General features: G+C 36.9%; 1 non-coding gene across 1 annotated transcript; it reads right to left on the bottom strand.

The window, feature by feature from the left end:
* Nucleotides 1-8,045: 8,045 nt before the first annotated feature.
* On the bottom strand, nt 8,046-8,150 carry LOC112932629 (U6 spliceosomal RNA). Its single transcript, XR_003237515.2, has one exon. It is a non-coding gene; the product is annotated as a U6 spliceosomal RNA (small nuclear RNA).
* Between the last annotated feature and the right edge of the window lie 9,370 nt (nt 8,151-17,520).

Below are 17,520 nucleotides of genomic sequence, written 5' to 3'. Positions count from 1 at the left end.
GTAATTGTGTTATGTTAGCTACAATTGTAAAAATTGGTGCCTTTTGTGAATTGGTGCTAGTAAAACTTTTAGTAGAATCTGAAAAATATATGCATCTAGAGAAATGTTTCCACTTGAACATTTTGGATAAGTTTTATTTTATTTGAATAGGTAATATAGTTTCATGGTTCAATCAAATCAAAACAACATAAAGTATGCACTAGATGTTTACTCCTTACCCTTTTTCCATCCACTTGATAGTTTGTTCCCGATAGTGTAACTATTTACATTAATTTTTTGTTTATCATCCTAGCGTTTGTTTTTGCAATATAAGCAAGTATGAACATTCTTATTTCTCTGCTTTGTCTCATAAAAATGTAGCATAATAAAGGCACTGTTAAATACTTTGCTTTCTTTACTTCCTATACAACTTGTAGATTTTTGTTTTCTTTTGTTTTTGTACTTAGCCTCTACAGTCCTTTCTGTTTGGCTGTATAGAACTCTGTTGTGTGGCTTTGCCATAGTGTGTTTGCCTGTCCTCTTACTGTTGGAACCTCCCTGTTTCTAATCTTTTGTTCTTGTGCCCTTCAGGAATGTTTTAAAGTTTTCCTTGATAGGTTTTGAAAATTTCCCACTAAACAACTGTTTTTTTTTTATGTAGTTCTTTATCTGTTCTGAGTAAAATTTTATAGTGTAATATCTGTCACTTTTCTCTAGTATTTTTTAAATTTTACAATGTATTTTATCTGGTTAAACTCAGTTATATTTCCTATTATTCTTTTGGAAAATTGAGATATAACATTATATTAGTTTCAGGTGTACAACATAATGATTCAATATTTATAAATATAGTAAAATGATCACCACAATAAATCTAGTTAACATCTGTCACCACATAGTTATACATCCATTTCTCCCACACTCCACCCCCTGCCTCTAGTGACTATCAATCTGTTCTCTATGTTTATGAGCTTGGTATATTTTTCTTAGATTCCACGTATAAGTGAGATCATAGGGTATTTATCTTTCCTTGTTTGACTTGTTCAGTATAATGTCCTCAAGATCCACCCAAATGTTACCACAAATGGCAAGATTTTCTTCCTTTTTATGGCTGAATAATATTTCATTGTGTGCATACACACACACACACACACACACACATACACTTTTCTTCATCCATTCACCCATTGATGGACACTTAGATTGCTTCCATATTGTGGCTAATGTAAATAATGTTGCAATAAACATGGGGCTGCATGTATCATTTTTATTTTTTTCAGATAAATACCTCAGAGGGTAATTGCTGAATCATATTGTAGTTCTATTTTTAATTTTTTGAGGAACATCCATACTGTTCTCCACAGTGACTGCACCAATTTGTATTCCCATTAATAGTGCACAAGAGTTCCCTTTTCTCCATATCCTCATCAACACTTGTTATCTCTTAGTTTCTTGATATTAGCCATTCCAGCAGGAATGTCTCATTGTGGTTTGGTTAGCATTCCCCTGATGATTAATGATATTGAACATATTTTCATGTACTCATTGGCCACATATTTGTCTTATTTGGGAAAAAGATCTATTTAGATTTTCTGCCTTTTTAAAAATCAGATTTTTTTCAGACTTTTTTTTGCTATTGAGTTGTATGAATTTCTTGTGTATTTTAGATATTAACCTCTTATGAGATACGTGATTTGCAAAGATTTTCTCCCATTTGGAAGGTTGCCTTTCTTTTTATTAATGGTTTCCTTTGCAGTGCAGAAGCTTTTTAGTTTGATGTAGTCCCACTTGTTTATTTTTATTTTTGTTGCCTTTGTAACAGAATTAGGTCTACAGACATGAATCATGGCCATGGAATCTGAAATAGCCCAAGAGCTTTGTTCCAGCCCTTTATACCCATAGTCCAAGAGCATTTTGCTAACCCAGGAACCTATGCAGTGACAGTCAGCAGCGTTCCCAGGAAACTGGTGGGATCCATACCCACCATGGACATAGTAATAGGTTGACTGAGGACCCTACCCTGGAAATTCTTGTCCTAGAGCCACCAATGGAACAAAGTACTGGAAACAGTGCCATCCATCCAGGAACTAGATAGGATCCATGCCCAGTTGAGCCCCTGGTAACAAGCTGGCCAATTGTGGATTCCAACATAGATCAAGCAACAATATTATAAGTAGCTCCAACCCAGCACAACTAAGATTCCAGAGGTGATACTATCAGTTCAGGGAACAGACAGGAGAAAGTCTTTATCTGATGAAACTAGTCTATAAAGATTGGAAGAGATTTTTATTCCTTCAAAGGCACAGAGAGTAATGCAAGGCTACATGGATCCCAAAGATTCATCAAATATAATACCACCAAGTAAAAGTAATAAAGCTTCAGTAACGGACCCCAAAGAAGCAGAGACCTATGGTTTACCTGACAATTCAAAATAATTACCTTAACAAAACTGAATGAAACCCAAGAGAACAAAGACGGACAACAAAACAAAATCAGAGAAACAATGCATGATAAAAATGAGAAGTTTAATAAAGAAAATAGAAGCCATACAAAAGACCCAAACAGAAATCCTGGGCTAAAGGATAAAATGACAGAGCTGAAAAGTTCAGTAAAGAGCTTCAACTACAGATAATCACAGAGAAGAAAGAAGCAGTGAACTCAAATACTGATCATCTGAAAATAACGAGTTAGAGGAATGTAAAGAAAAAAGGATGAAAAAAAAAAAAAAAAAAGAAAGAAGACCTAAGTAAATTATAGGTACACTTTAAGCAAATAAACATGTATATCATGGGGGTCCCAGAAGAAGTAGAGAGAGAAAAAAGAGAAGGTTTATTTAAAGAAACAGCAACTGAAAACTTCCCAAATCTTGGGAGAGGTATGGACATTCAAGTATAAGAATTTCAAAGGACCCTAAACGTGATCATCACAAAGATTGCTACGAGACCCATTATAATCATAATGTTAAACGTCAAAGACAAGCAAGAATTATGAAAGCAGCAAGAGAAAAACAACTCCTCATATACAAGGGAATCCCTGCTCCCAATAAGGCTATCAGTGGATTTCTCTGTGAAACTCAGCAGGCCAGGAGGGAGTGGGATGATATATTCAAAGTTCTGAAAGAAAGTAAAAAACCTGTGCCAACCAGGAATACTGCACCCAGAAAAACCAGCCCTGAGAAATAAAGGAGAAATAGACATTCCCAGACAAGCCAAATCTAAGGGAGTTCATCACCATGAGACCTTTACAAGAAATGCTAAAGGGAGTACTTCAGGTTGAAATGAAAGGACACACAAACACACACACACACAAAAGAAAAGAAATGCAAGGACACTAATAACAACATGAAAGCATATAAAAGTAAAAAATTCACTGGTAGAGGTAAGTATATAGTCAAATTCAGAACATTCTAATACTGTAACAGTGGTGTGTAAATCACTTTATCTCTAGTACAAAAGTAAAAAAAATAGTATTAACAATAACTATAGCTACATTAATTTGATATTGAGTGCACACTATAAAAATATGTGAAGTGTAGCAATAATGGCATAACATGTTGAAAGGAGAAACAGTAAAAGTATAGTGTTTTTGGATGCAACTGAAGGTAAGTTGCTATCAGTTATATTGTTACATCTATAAAATGTTTATGTAAGTCTCATGGTAACCACAAAGAATAATTCTATACTAGATCAAAAAAAGATAAAGAAAAATAAAGCATACTTCTGTAGAAAATATATCACAAAAGAAGATAGTAAGAGCGAAAGAGACTAAAAAATAATCAGAAAACAATGAGCAAAATGACAATAGTATGTTCTTACCCATCAATAATTACTTTAAGTTAAATAAACTAAATTCTCCAATCAAAAGACAGAGAATAGCTAAGGATTAAAAAAAAAAAAAACCCAAGATCCAACAATATGCTGCCTACAGGAGAGTCATGCTTGTTTTAATGACACATATAAATTGAAAGTGAAGAGATGGGTAAAAGGTCTTCCATGAAAATGGTAACCAACAGAAAGCAGGAATAGTTATATCAGACAAAGTAAACTTTTAGTCAAAATTGATCACAGGTGGGGCACCTGGTGGCTTGGTTGGTTAAGTGTCTACCTTTGGCTCAGGTCATGATCTTTGGGTCCTGGGAACGAGTCCCACATAGGGGCTCCCTGCACAGTGGGGAGTCTGCTTCTTCCTCTTCCTCTGCCCCTCCTCCAGCTTGTTTATTTGCATGCTCTCTCTCAAACAAATAAATAAAATCTTTAAAAAGTGATTGATCACGAGACAAGGCCACTATGTAGAGGTAAAGGGGTGAATTGATCAAGAAGATAATAATAATTGTAAATATATATTCACCTAACACTAGAGCATCTATTTAAAGCAAATATTAAAAACAATGGAAGGAAAAATAAACAGCAATACATTAATAGTAGGGAACTTTGATGGTCTACTGTCAAGATTGAATAGATGATTCAGACAGAAAATCATTCAGGAAATAGTGGTCCCGAATAATATTATAGATCCAATAATATTACAGATCCAATATTATAGTTCCAACCTAACAGACATATGGAACATTCCATCCAATAGTACCAGAATACACATTCTTCTAAAGCACACATGAAATATTGGCCAGCATAGATCATATGTTGGGCCACAAAGAAACCCTAAACAAAGTTAAGAAGATTGAAATATCCAATATTTTTTCCAACTACATTGGTATGAAACTAGGAATTAGTAGCAGGAGGAAAACTAAAATGTCCACAAATACATGGAAATTAAACCACACACTACTAAATAACCAGTGGGTCAAAGAAGACATGAAAGGGAAATCCGAGAGTATCCTCAGACAAAGGAAAATAAAAATACAGCATACCAAAACTTACTGGATATAGCCAAAAGCAGTTCTAATAGGAATATCTATAGTGATAAATGCCTAAATTAAGAAAAAAGAAAAATTTAAAATAAATAACATAATTTTATACTTCAAGGAACTGGAAGAAGAAGGGCAAAGTAAACCCAAAGTTAGCAGGAGGGAGTAAATAATAAAGATTATAGCACAAATAAATGAAATAGAAATTAGAAAATAGAAAAAAAATCAATGAAACTAAAAGTTACTTTTAGAAAAGAAACAAAACTGACATAACTTTAGCTGGACTAGCCAAGAAAAAAAAAAAGAGAAGACTCAAAAAAAACAACATTGTAAATGAAAGAAGAAACATTACAACTGACACCACAAAAATACAAAAAATCATCTAGTAGAGGTTGGATAACTTAGCAGAAATGGAAAAATTCCTAGACACATACAACCTAACAAGACTGAATCAGGAAGATAGAAAATCTAAACAGATGAACAATGAGTAAGGAGTTTGGATTAATGGTCAAGCATTTTTTCAACAAAGAAAAACCTAGGACCAGTGAATTCTACTAAATTTTAAAGAAGAATTAATGTAATCCTTTTTAAACTCTTCCAGAAAGTTAAAAAGGACAGAACATTCCTAAATTCATTTTATGAAGCCAGCATTACCCTGGATTACAAAATCCAGATTAAAGACTAAAGAAAACTATGGGCCAATATCCCTGATGAATATAGACACAAATATTTTGAACCAAATTCTAGCAAACTACATTTGACTCCAGTTTAAGGATCACACCATGACCAACTGGTATCTATCTTTGGGATATAAAGGTAGCTTAACATATGCAAATCAATGAATATGATACCCCACATTAATAGAATAAAGGATAAAAATAATATTATCCTCTCAGGAGATGCAGAAAAGTACTTGACAAAATTCAGCAATCACTTCATGATAAAAAAATTTTCAACACATTGGGTATAGAGGACTGTAATACAAAGTAATAAAGGTTTATATGACAAGCCCATAGCTAACATCAAAGTCAAATCCAGAAGTCCTAGCCTAATCCCAATTAGGCATGAAGAAATATGATACATCCAAATTGGAGGGGAAGAAGTAAAACTACTTATGCTTGCAGATGATTTAATCTTATAGAGTGATAATTTTAAACACACACAAACTGTTAGAATAAAAGAAATTGGTAAAGTTGCAGGCTAGAAGATCAACATAAAGAAATCAGTTGCATTTCTATTTTCTATATACTAACAGCAAAATATTTAATAGAAAAATAAAGAAAACAATTTTGTTTGCAATAGCATCCAAGACAATGAAACATTTAGGAATTAATTAACCAAGGAGGTGAGAGATCTGTTTGCTGAAAGCTATAAGACATTGATAAAATAAATTGAGGAAGATGCAAATAATTGGAAAGATATTCCACGTTCATCAATTGGAAGAATTACTATCATTAAATATCCACACTACCCCAAACCATCTGTAGATTCAATGCAATTGCTATCAAAATTTCAATGGCATTTTTCAAAGGTATACAAAAAACAATCCTAATATTTTTGTGGAACCATAAAAAATCCAAAATAGACTAAGCAACCTTAAGAAAGAAGAACAAAGCTGGAGGCATCATACTCCCTGATCTTAAACTCTACTACAGAGCTACAGTTTTTTAAAAAAAGATTTTATTTATTTATTTGAGAGAGAGAGAGACTGAAGGCATGATGGGGTGGGGAGAGAAGAGGCAGAGGTAATGGGAGAAGCAGACTTCTCACTGAGCAGGGAGCCTAATGTGGGGTTTAATCCCAGGACTCCAGGATCATGACCTGAGCTGAAGACAGATGCTTAACCAACTAAGCCACTCAGGTGCCTATAGTTATCAAAACAGTACGGTACTGGCATAAAAAAAAGGCACACAGATCAATGAAATATAACAGAGTCAAGAAATAAACACAAGCATAAAATATTTACACAAGTAAATTTACACAATTTAAACACAAGTAAAAAATATTTACACATTTTGGGTTCCCCACAGATCACCTAGACCCATTTAATGGGACAAATTTTCCAACATGTAAGTATAGATTTAATCATAAATTCCAAACACAGACATTAGCCTCTGGGACTGTGATGGACTAAGGGTACAAACGAACTATTCTGATGAAAACTACCAGAAATGCTGTACAAAATACAGTTTTACAATCTTCTCAAAAGCATTGAAGGGATGACAAGAGTGCATGCAATTTTCAGGCCAAAATCTAAGTGAAAGGAAAATTAAGGATGGCAGCACAGAGAGACAGGTGGAAAATATGAAAAAGCAATGAAGAGATAAGGAGAATAGAATGAGGTCTAACACACATGCAATTTCAGAAATAGAAGAGATGGAGAATGGGACAGAGGCAATGTTATGAGTTTTATTTTTTAATTTTTTTTTAGAGTATTTCCCAGGGGCTCTTGGGTGGCTCAAGAGTTGGTTGAGTGTCCAACTCTTGATTTTGGCTCAGGTCATGATCTCTGGGTTGTAAGATCGGGCCCCACACATCAGGCTCCACACTTGGCAGAAAGTCTGCTTAGGTTTCTCTCCTCTCTTTCTTTCTCTGCTCCTCTCCCCACTCACATGTGCCTGCACTCCCTCTCTTAAAAAAAAAAAAATATTGCCTGAATCCACAGATTTAGGAGTATCAGAAACCCTAAGAAAGATTACAAAGAAAAGAAAAGAAATCCACTACTCTAGAAAACTAATGGCAAAGAGAGTACCTTAAAAATAGATCAAAAGAAAAGATCTCTCTTTTAACACCAAAGGAGTTGCTATTAAACTTGACCCCTGACTTCCCATCACCAAACATGGAAGCCAGAAAACCATATCCTCAGTGTGGTTCAAGAAAACAACTGTCAACTTAGAATTCTGTACCCAGTGGAAATATCTTTCAAGTATGAAGACAAAATCAAGAGGTGTTGTTTTCTGGCATCCACTATAGCAGTAGTGAAAATTATAAGAAGTCCCAGTGAAGTGTACAGAGATTCAGGCCACATAGCTCAGGTCTCATATTATGGGTTCAGAGGCCCATTAAAAATTTTTTTTAATTTAATTTTTATTTAATTTTTATTTTTTATTTTTGAAATTATCAGAGACCTTTATTATGGTCCTTACCATTCAGTAAGAAACCTACACAAATCATTTTCTTTTCCTCTGTTTCAAACAGCAGAAAAAATATGGAATGCTTCATGAATTTGCATGTCATCCTTGCACAGGGGCCATGCTCATCTTCTCTATCGTTCCAATTTTAGTATATGTGCTGCCGAAGCAAGCACTAATTTTTTTTTTTAAGATTTTACTTATTCATTCATGAGAGAGAGAGAGGCAGAGACATAGGCAGAGGGAGAAGCAGGCTCCATACAGGGAGCCCAACATCCCGGGTCCCCAGGATCATGCCCTGGGGTGAAGGCAGTGCTAAACCACTGAGCCACCTGGGCTGCCCCCATTTGGGTTTTTATACAGTCCATATGGTTCTCAACAATCTTTGCTTATTTTTATAGCTTGTTACTGCTTGTAAGGAAAAACTGTTCTCTCCCTGCCCTGCAACTTCTTGACTTGATAGTTGACATGTGACATTTCCCTGTGTCATTGAGAGAGAGCACTGTGAGCTTGGTATAGTAAGGTGGACACACAACATTCTGAGAAGAGATCTATTCTTTCGCTTTGCCTCCCAACCATAAAGCTGCCCGTCTCATACTGCTGGTTTAGACCTTGGAAAACAAATAAAAATCTTAAGTTTTACTTCTGAACAAATAAGATGACCTGTTTTAAGAGTTAGTTATAAGTATGCTTTATGAATGGCTGTCTAGAAATGACTAACCCAGGCTCTGTTTTAAAAGTACAGCAGAGATTATATTGTATTGCCACGTTGGCATAATTTGTTGCCATGATCATTTTGCTTCTTAATTTAATGTATGTAAAAGAACCCGTTGTTCCTTTTTATAAATTTAAATTGTATGTGTAGAAAGATCAGTTAAGGAACTGGGTGTTACACAATGTGTTGTCTGTATTTTTCCTTCATTTGTTCCTGTATGAGGCTTTTGGGTAAATAATAAAGACTTTCTCAAAGCCTGGAGTCTGAAATCTTATTTTCTTCAACAATTTATTAAAATCACTCTTGAGCAGAGTAGTTTAACCATCCTGTGATGTAGTAGCTAAGACCTCAAGGTCTTCTTCAAGGGAAACAAACCCCATAATTTATCAACTATCTTCAAAGGAAGGTGAGTTTTTTTTAGCTAGAGGGACCCTCATTTTGTTAAGCACCCTGACAAGGTTGCTGAGGTAAAAGCTCTGCGTAAGTTGACTTGGGTAAAGGATTTGAAGTTGGGATGAGTGCATATAAGAATCTGGAGTTGAAGAGCAAGTCCAATGAGGACTAAGACATCTACCGAGAAGAAAATGGGAACAAAACATTTTTGGGGAACATATCTTCCTAGGGTGAGGGTTCTTAACCTTCTATGTGTCCTATACTGGTTGGTAGTCTAGTGAAGACCACTGGTCTATCTAAACGCATAAAATGAAATATATAGTATTACAAAGGAAACCAGTTATATTGAAATCTAATTATCAAAAATAAAAAAAGGAAACAAATTTGAGATATTGCAACATATGTGTGTCATCACTTACACTTTACACAAAAAAGCAGTGGGTCTGATAACCGCCATGGATTTCGAAGTACCTGTGAGCATAGGATATATTTCCAGATATAACAATTGTAACGTGATAGGAAAATGACTGTGATTTCCGCTAGGGCAGGAATAAAGCCACAGGTACTGCCAACACTGTTGCCTATACTCAGAATGGAAGGAAACCCTTAACTTCAGTATTTTTGTCCAACCAAGGACACAGACCCTAGGCAGGAGCTCTGCTCCGGGGGGGGGGGGGGGGGGGGAGGGGGGGGGTAATGTCAATTCCCTCCTTCCCCAGGTACTCTCGAGCAAAGATGATGCTGGAATGCATTGCTTCCACGTGACATCAAAGACAAAGAAGCAGGATGGGGGCCCAATCTCTGACCAACTCTCAGTCCCAGGGAATTTACCAAGTGCTCAGTGACCCATGGCTCTGCCCTGCTGGGGGCAGAGATGCGGCCTCTGGGCCCTCTTGTGCACACATAATGCAGGTGACTAGGAAGCACACATAATGAATAACCGCTTATACAAGAAATGCACTTAAAAACCACAAAATAAGTAGATTAAGTATTTCCCTAAGGTACATTAAGAGCCGCTATTAGGAAGGCTGAAAGGGTTTTGTGATTTCTTCCACCTCCTCATATCTGCACAGCACTTTTCACTTCTGCAAGCTCTTTGTCCATCTAGTATCTAATTTGTTTTTTGCAGCCATCCTGGGGTTGAGTGTACTTTTTTTTTTTTAAACTTCTTCTCCTAAAAATATATATTTAAAACAAAATTTGCCAGAATCCGAGCCAAAAGTCATAAGGGAATAGGCCATGATATTTCTGAGAATATGCCGATTTCAACCTTAGAGGGAAAATTTAAATGAAATGAGATATTTAACATAAATAATCTCCCTCTGCTGCTAAAGCAGACAAAAGGCAGTACTAAGTACTTATTATAGGAGACCACATTTTTAGGTCTAATTTTTCCAAAAAAGAGTATGCTTATGAAAAAATTCAAACAATCCAGTAGTGTTGAAGAGAACACTTAAAGAATTTTCCCCTACTTAAATAAATAAAAAAATATATATATCCGAGAAGTGGTATTATGTGGAGTCCAGTTGGGAGATAGAAATAACAACAGTTATTTGAACAATAAGAATTTAATATAAATAATTGCTCACTAGGTGTAAAATTGTTAATGAGGTAACTGAATGGTTAAAAAGAAAATAAAGTAGAGGCAGGCAAATTACAATTTGTGGGCCACATCTGGTTTGCTGTCTGCTTTTGCTAATAAAGTTTTATTGGAACACAGCCATGCTCATTTCCTTGCATATGATTTATGGCTGCATTGGGCTATAATGACAACTTAACTCGAGGAGTTAAGAGGCTTGCCTTAATACTACGTGGTCTTAACAGCAGAACTGGAGGTTTCTCTGGGAAATGGGACTTCAGAACTGGCTTAAAAGATGGAAAGGAGAGAGCATGGCAGTAAGTGGTGAGGGAAGGGCATTCTCGCCTAGGGAATAGATCAAGGGGGAAGATGCAATGCAGGAACCAAGCTTGGAGGGGAGGTCAAAAGGGCACCAGCTCCCCAGGCTCCGGTCACACCCCAGACAGATTGAACTAGGACCTCTAGGTATAGCCCTCAGGCATCAATATTCTGGAAAGCTTTCCAAGTAATACCAACTGTGGGATAAGGCTGAGAGCAAATGCTTGAAACCAAGATATGCATGCATCCACATTAGGATGTGTCTACTCACCCCATTCCTGCCTCACCCGTTAGATCTTCCCACCTCGGAAGGAGTCCACTGTCTAGGGGCAAAGGGGGCTTCTGCTGCATTGGGTGGGGACACGGCCATGGGTGGCAGAGAAGCAGCAGCCCCTAACCCCTCAGCAAACAGATGTAGGCCTGCCCGTTCCTGGTGCTGTGGCCACAGGGGTGAGGCCCTGTTACCAGACTACTCCCTAAGAGCAGCTTGGCTCCATCTCCCACGTTCCTCCTGCCCCTCCAAGCCCCTTCATAAAGCTCCTTTCATTGTGCCAGGCACTTTCAGAGCAGCAGCACTTGCGTAATGAAGGTAAACCAAGCCTCATGAAGGAGCAGAACAGCCCACACAGGGAGGCTGGAGCAGGAACAGCTCAACCCCAGATAACCCTGATGTGGGGCCTCCTGTGGGATGTGGCACCACAGACACCCAAGGCATGCAGATTTGCTGCTGTGCAGCACAACTCAGGCCTGCTCAGCTCAGCTGTCAGCCAGGCCTGTGTTAGGGTTCCCGATGCCCTTCTTGGGGGGACAGCACGCTGGGAGAGGCAGCAAAAAAGGCAAGCCTGATTCTTCTTCAAAATTCTTTTCCACATTGAAAGGAGTACAGGTTCATTAAAATATGTTTTGGAAAAGTACTGAAAAGCACAAAGTAGAAAACTGTCACTTATATTCCACTACTCGGCTATGACTACAGGTAGAGCTGTGGGGTGATCGGCCGGTACAGGCGATGTGTGCACACAATAAAATAGAGACAGGGCAAAATTTTGGTCATATTGATTGTATACCCTTGTATTTTTTTATTTTTTATTTATTTTTTAAAAAGATTATTTACTTATTTATCCGAGAGAGAGAGAGAGAGAGAGAGAGAGAGAGAGAAAGAATGAGCATAAGTGGGGAGGGTCAGAGGGTGAGGGAGAAGCTCAACCGAGATCCTGAGATCATGATCTGAGCCAAAGGGAGATGCTTAACCAACTGACCTACCAGGTACCCCTCTTTGTACTTTTTTAAAAAACTTAATATATCTTGAGCATTGTCATCCGTAGTGTTGTTTTAATGCTTTGTTGAATCCTATTGCATGGACAGTGTGGTTTATGTAAGATTTTTAATTTAAGACTTTTTTTTTAGAGCAGTGTTAGGTTCACAGCAAAATTAGGGGAAGGTACCAGGGTGCCTGGTTGGCTCAGTCAGAAGAACATGCGACTCTTGATCTCGGAATTGTGAGTTTGAGGCCCACATTGGGTGTAGAGATTGCCAAAATAAATAAATAGATAAATGTTAAACTCCTCCATATCCTCTGACCTAACACATGCACAGCCTCCCCCAATATCAAAATCCCCCACCAGAGTGGTATGTTTGTCACAACTGATGGGCCTACACTGACACATCTAATCACTCAAAGTCCATACTTTATATTAGGACTCACTCTTGTACTTTCTATGGATTTGGACAAACATATAATGGCATGAACCCATCACTTTCACTGTCCTAAAGAGCCACTCCAGCACAGCTTAATGAATCATTCTCCTGCTGTTTTTATTTTTCAGGCTCATAAATAATACTATAATGGTCATCCTTATAGCTAATTCTTGATTCACATACTTGTTTATTTTTCAGGTCTCTTAAATGCTGAGCTGTGGCTTTCATACCCCTTACCTGAAACATTTCCCTGTCTCCAGACTCTCCTGTTTGTTAAGCTATGTATTCCTTCGAGTCTGAGCTTAAAGTGTCACTTCCTCTGGGGAGTAGTTAGACAGCCTAGTAACATACCTGGTTAGTTCTTTCATAGCACTAGTGTATCGACTTCTGTCTGGTTCTCCACCATGCCCCCAAACTTTGCACACGGTCTGGCCACTGTAGATATCCAAGAATTCACTAATTGAATTCATACACATGTCAATGTTTCTAAGCTGGGTTTTTAGATATATTTTGATCTTTCACAGAAATAAAGTTTTAGAAGACTGATTGAGCTTCCAGTTCACCTACAGTCCAAAGGCTGCAAGGCACAGTTTGCAGGTAATGAAGTTCAGAGTGGAGCCTGATGATTCCAAGGGCTAATTAACTGTGCTGGTCTCATGGCCACAGTTAGCTCCACCAATACAGGCCCGGGAAGCATACCTTGGTTTCCTCGGAGGGCAAATTTATTTTTACTGGAAGAAAACTTGTATTTCCATCCATCCATCCATCCATCCATCCATCCATCCATCCACACATCCATCCATCCACACATCCATCTTATATAGATTATGTATTATTCTTTTGTTCAGCAAATATTTATTGTCTGTCTGCCATGCTACAGGCATAGTTTTAAGTTTCAATGAACTATTAGAGTTCCTCTTGGAGCTTGTAATTCATCTATTATATGGGAAACATTGTGCCATCAATTTAGAGAATATCCATGGAGAAGAAGACATGGTCCTTACCCCATGAAACTTACAGTCTACTGATGAATCATGATAAACACACAAATAGCATAATCCAAGTAGAATATCTGAGAGTTGGAAACTAAGAATTATGGAAAAGTATTGTATTATCTCCTTTTATGGTTTCTGAAAGAGTTTCCATGTCTGTACATAATTTTAACTCTTGGTCTACTCTTGGGACATCATTCAAGTTGATCCATACCCCCGGTTTCAGAGTTGATGGATCTGGGAAAGGAACTTGACTAAGCTTGACCAATCTGCTTCCTTCTCTGAAATATTTCAAACTAAAACTGAGAGTTTCTGTTTTTTTCTGAGAGTATATATTTTAAGAGGGAAAGTTGTAGGAAGCTGTAAGCCGTGTATTTCTTGCCATTGGGAGAAAAATGGGCTGCAGTGAAATAATGGGCCTAAATGAAGAGAGATTCAGGAAGTGGAGTCGGGTGGCCTTTTATCCCACGGTTCCAATTCAGACAGTCCAGCTGTAACTTCTTCCTTCACTTGCATTGTTTGTCTAAGACTTCCTTGTATTTCAACAGCCAACATATTCACCACTGGTATTTATTAGTTTGGGTTGGGTATGTGTGACTTGTAACTAAAAAAGTCCTTACTGAAGGCTTTGCAGAGGAGGTGTAATCTGAGCTGAGTTTTAAATGATGAAAAGGACTTAGGTGTTTTAAGTTTTAGCTTTTGCTCCAAGCCTGAGCTACCAAAGAAAATGAGTCAAGTCACATTTCAATGATCATTTTGCACTTTAAAGAAAATACCTTTTCCCTGGAGGGTGGAAATAGCTTTTCCCCGATAATATTAAAAACAGAAAATTTTGGGCAGCCCAGGTGGCTCAGCGGTTTAGTGCTGCCTTCAGCCCAGGGCCTGATCCTGGAGACCTGGGATTGAATCCTATATCAGGCTCCTTGCATGGAGCCTGCTTCTCCGTCAGCCTATCTATCTCTCATGAATAAATAAATAAAATCTTTAAAAAAAAAAAACAGAAAATTTCAAATAATAGAGTAAATTTCACATTTATCCCCTATCTTTACAAAACCCATCCTACAGAAATAACTACTATTAACAATTTGGGATGATCATTGAACATTATATCCAATATAATCTACTCTTTTCTTACTATGGGCATCTTTCAAAATGTTTTGTTTTAAAAATCTTTGTATTTGGAAATAATTTCACATTAACAAGAATTTGAAAAATCAAGACAATGCTATGAAAAGAAAACCCACCTAGATCTACTTGTTCTCTTTGTATCATTTGAAGGAAAGTTATATATTTCATGAGCCTGTATCTCTAAATTCTTGAGGGTGTATATTCTAAGTATATTCTCTTATATCACTGTGGTACAATTCATAAGTTCATACACTTACACGGATATACTTTAATCTACTCCTACAGATTAGTTTGCTCAGTTGTTTGAGTAATGTCTTTTATAGCACTCTTCCTTCCAGTTCAGGATTCTATCTAGGGTCGGGTATTACATTTACTTGTCATGTTATGTAACTTTTCCACAACCTTTCTTTGTATTTTGTGACATTACCTTTTTTAAAAAAATATAAATTTTCTTATTTTGTGTTTATCTGATATTTCCTTGTGATTAGATCGAGGCTGTGCATTCTCTGCCAGAATACTGCATAGGTGAAATTATTGTCTTTCCAGGGTATTAATTACATCTAGAGGTATAATTTATATGCAGGAAAATGCATGAATCATAAATGTATAGTTTGATGCCCTTTTTTGCATATTCATATACCCACATAACCAACAAAATTAGAATCTAGAATATTTCCACCCACTCTAGAAGTTTTCTTGTGCCCCTTGCCAGTCAATGCCTACTCCCACTCCCCACACCAAGGGAAATATTATTCTTCCTTCTATCATTATATATTACTCTTCTACATTCTTGGATTGCATATAAATGGAATCACAGAGTTGGTATTCTTTTATGTCTTACTTCCTCCATTTAACATAATTTTTTGAGATCCTTCCATGTTGTATTCATTCTCTTTTTAAATTGTCATTTAGTATTCCATTGTATGAATTTCTCACAATTTGTTTAACCATTTTCTGGTTGATGGGCAATATTTTTAGTTTTTGGCCATTACGAATAAAATTGTTATGAAAAACCTTTTATAAGCCTTTTTGTGGATATATAGTTTTATATATCTTGGGTAATTAGCTTGGAGTAGAATTGCTGGGCCATAGAGGAAGCTTATGCTTACATTTTTTTACAAAGTGCTAGTTTTCTAAAATGGCTTACATTTCACATCCATACCAGCTATTTATGAGAATTCCAATTGCTCCACATCCTCACCAATGCTTGCAGTTGTCACTTTTTTATTTTAACTCATTCTGGTGGTTGTATAGTAGTATCTTTGTGGTTTTCTTTTGCATTTCCTGACGGCTAATTATTTTAAGCCCATTTTCACATGCTTTTTGGTCATCCAGATAGCTTCCTTTGTGAAATGCCTTCTCAAATTTTTTGCCTATTTTTTTGATTGGGAAGCTTTACCTATTGATTTCTAGGTTCTCTCTCTCTCTCTCTCTCTCTCTCTCTCTCTCTCTCTCTATATATATATATATATATATATATATATATATATATATATATATCCCAGCCTGGGGTTTACTTTTTAACTTTTTAATGGTGTTTTGTCATGAACAAAAGGTTTTCATTTTGACCAAGTCCAATTTGTCAATTTTTAAGGATAATTTTAGCTTTCACACTTCACACGTCTATCTTACATTAATTTTTGCATATGGTGAGAGCTAGAGATTAAGGTCCCGATCTGTGTATGTTATAAGCCCTTTCCCCTAGAAGGACTCTAGGTATGTACTATATGTACTATATGACTGCAGATGTCTCTCTGTTCTCCATTCCAGCTCCAACTTCCGTCACTGTTGTGGCTGCAGACCCAGCAAAAGTGACACAGGAAGAATTGGTGCACATGGAGAACTAGTTCTGCATTTAAAGCTCTTACGGATTGCAATTTCTCTTGCCAGCCACAGAGTTTTCCTAAGCTCCACTGGTTTCTCCTTAACCCTGTAAAGTCCCTCTACCTACCATATGCTGGATTCTCCACAGATTTGTATCAAGACTCACAGAAGGACACTCTAGTCTTTTCTCACTCAGAGAGGTCTCACCCTTTGCTGGCACTTTATTCCTTTAGACTTCTTTGTTTCTGCAACTCTCTAATATTATTTAAAAATGCACTTTTTGGAAGTCATATCCACGTTTTTTCTAGTAACAGTGTGATGATCCACTGTAATTGTCTACGTCAAGACCAAAAGCTGGAAACCTAGTTACTTGACTTTTAGCTACTGCTGACATGATAATAGTCAAGTCTCTATTTTGAGCCAGCACTTTGCTAATGAATACCAGACCTCTATCTCTAGTTATTCTGATGTTCTGTAAGCCTCTTAAATTTACATATCTTACACGGAACTCATAATCTTTTTTCACAAATGGGCTCCTACCTGGAATTTCTTGTACTTGGTGAATACCATTTCCATCCTCCCAGTTACCCAAGATCTGGACATCTTGACTCCTCCTCTCTTACCACCACATCAGAAGGTTACTGATTTTACTGGAGCCTCACACATTCCATTTCTTTGATTCTCCTCCCACTGCTCTACTCAAGGCCTTTGTGATCACTGTCCAGAACTATTAAAATCACCTCCTGACTAAATTCTAGTCTCTGTCTCTCCTCACCTCTCTTCTTCTACACACACACACACACACACACACACACACACACACACACACATCTTTCTACTTTAAGAGTGATCTTTCAAAAAATAGTTTTTTGAATACTCAAATATGATTGAGTTACTCCAAG

The sequence above is a fragment of the Vulpes vulpes genome, chromosome 5 (genome assembly GCF_048418805.1).
Source record: "Vulpes vulpes isolate BD-2025 chromosome 5, VulVul3, whole genome shotgun sequence".
Lineage (NCBI taxonomy): Eukaryota > Metazoa > Chordata > Mammalia > Carnivora > Canidae > Vulpes > Vulpes vulpes.
The sequence above is the reverse complement of the archived record's forward strand: the minus strand, read 5'-3'. Positions and strand labels throughout refer to the sequence as shown.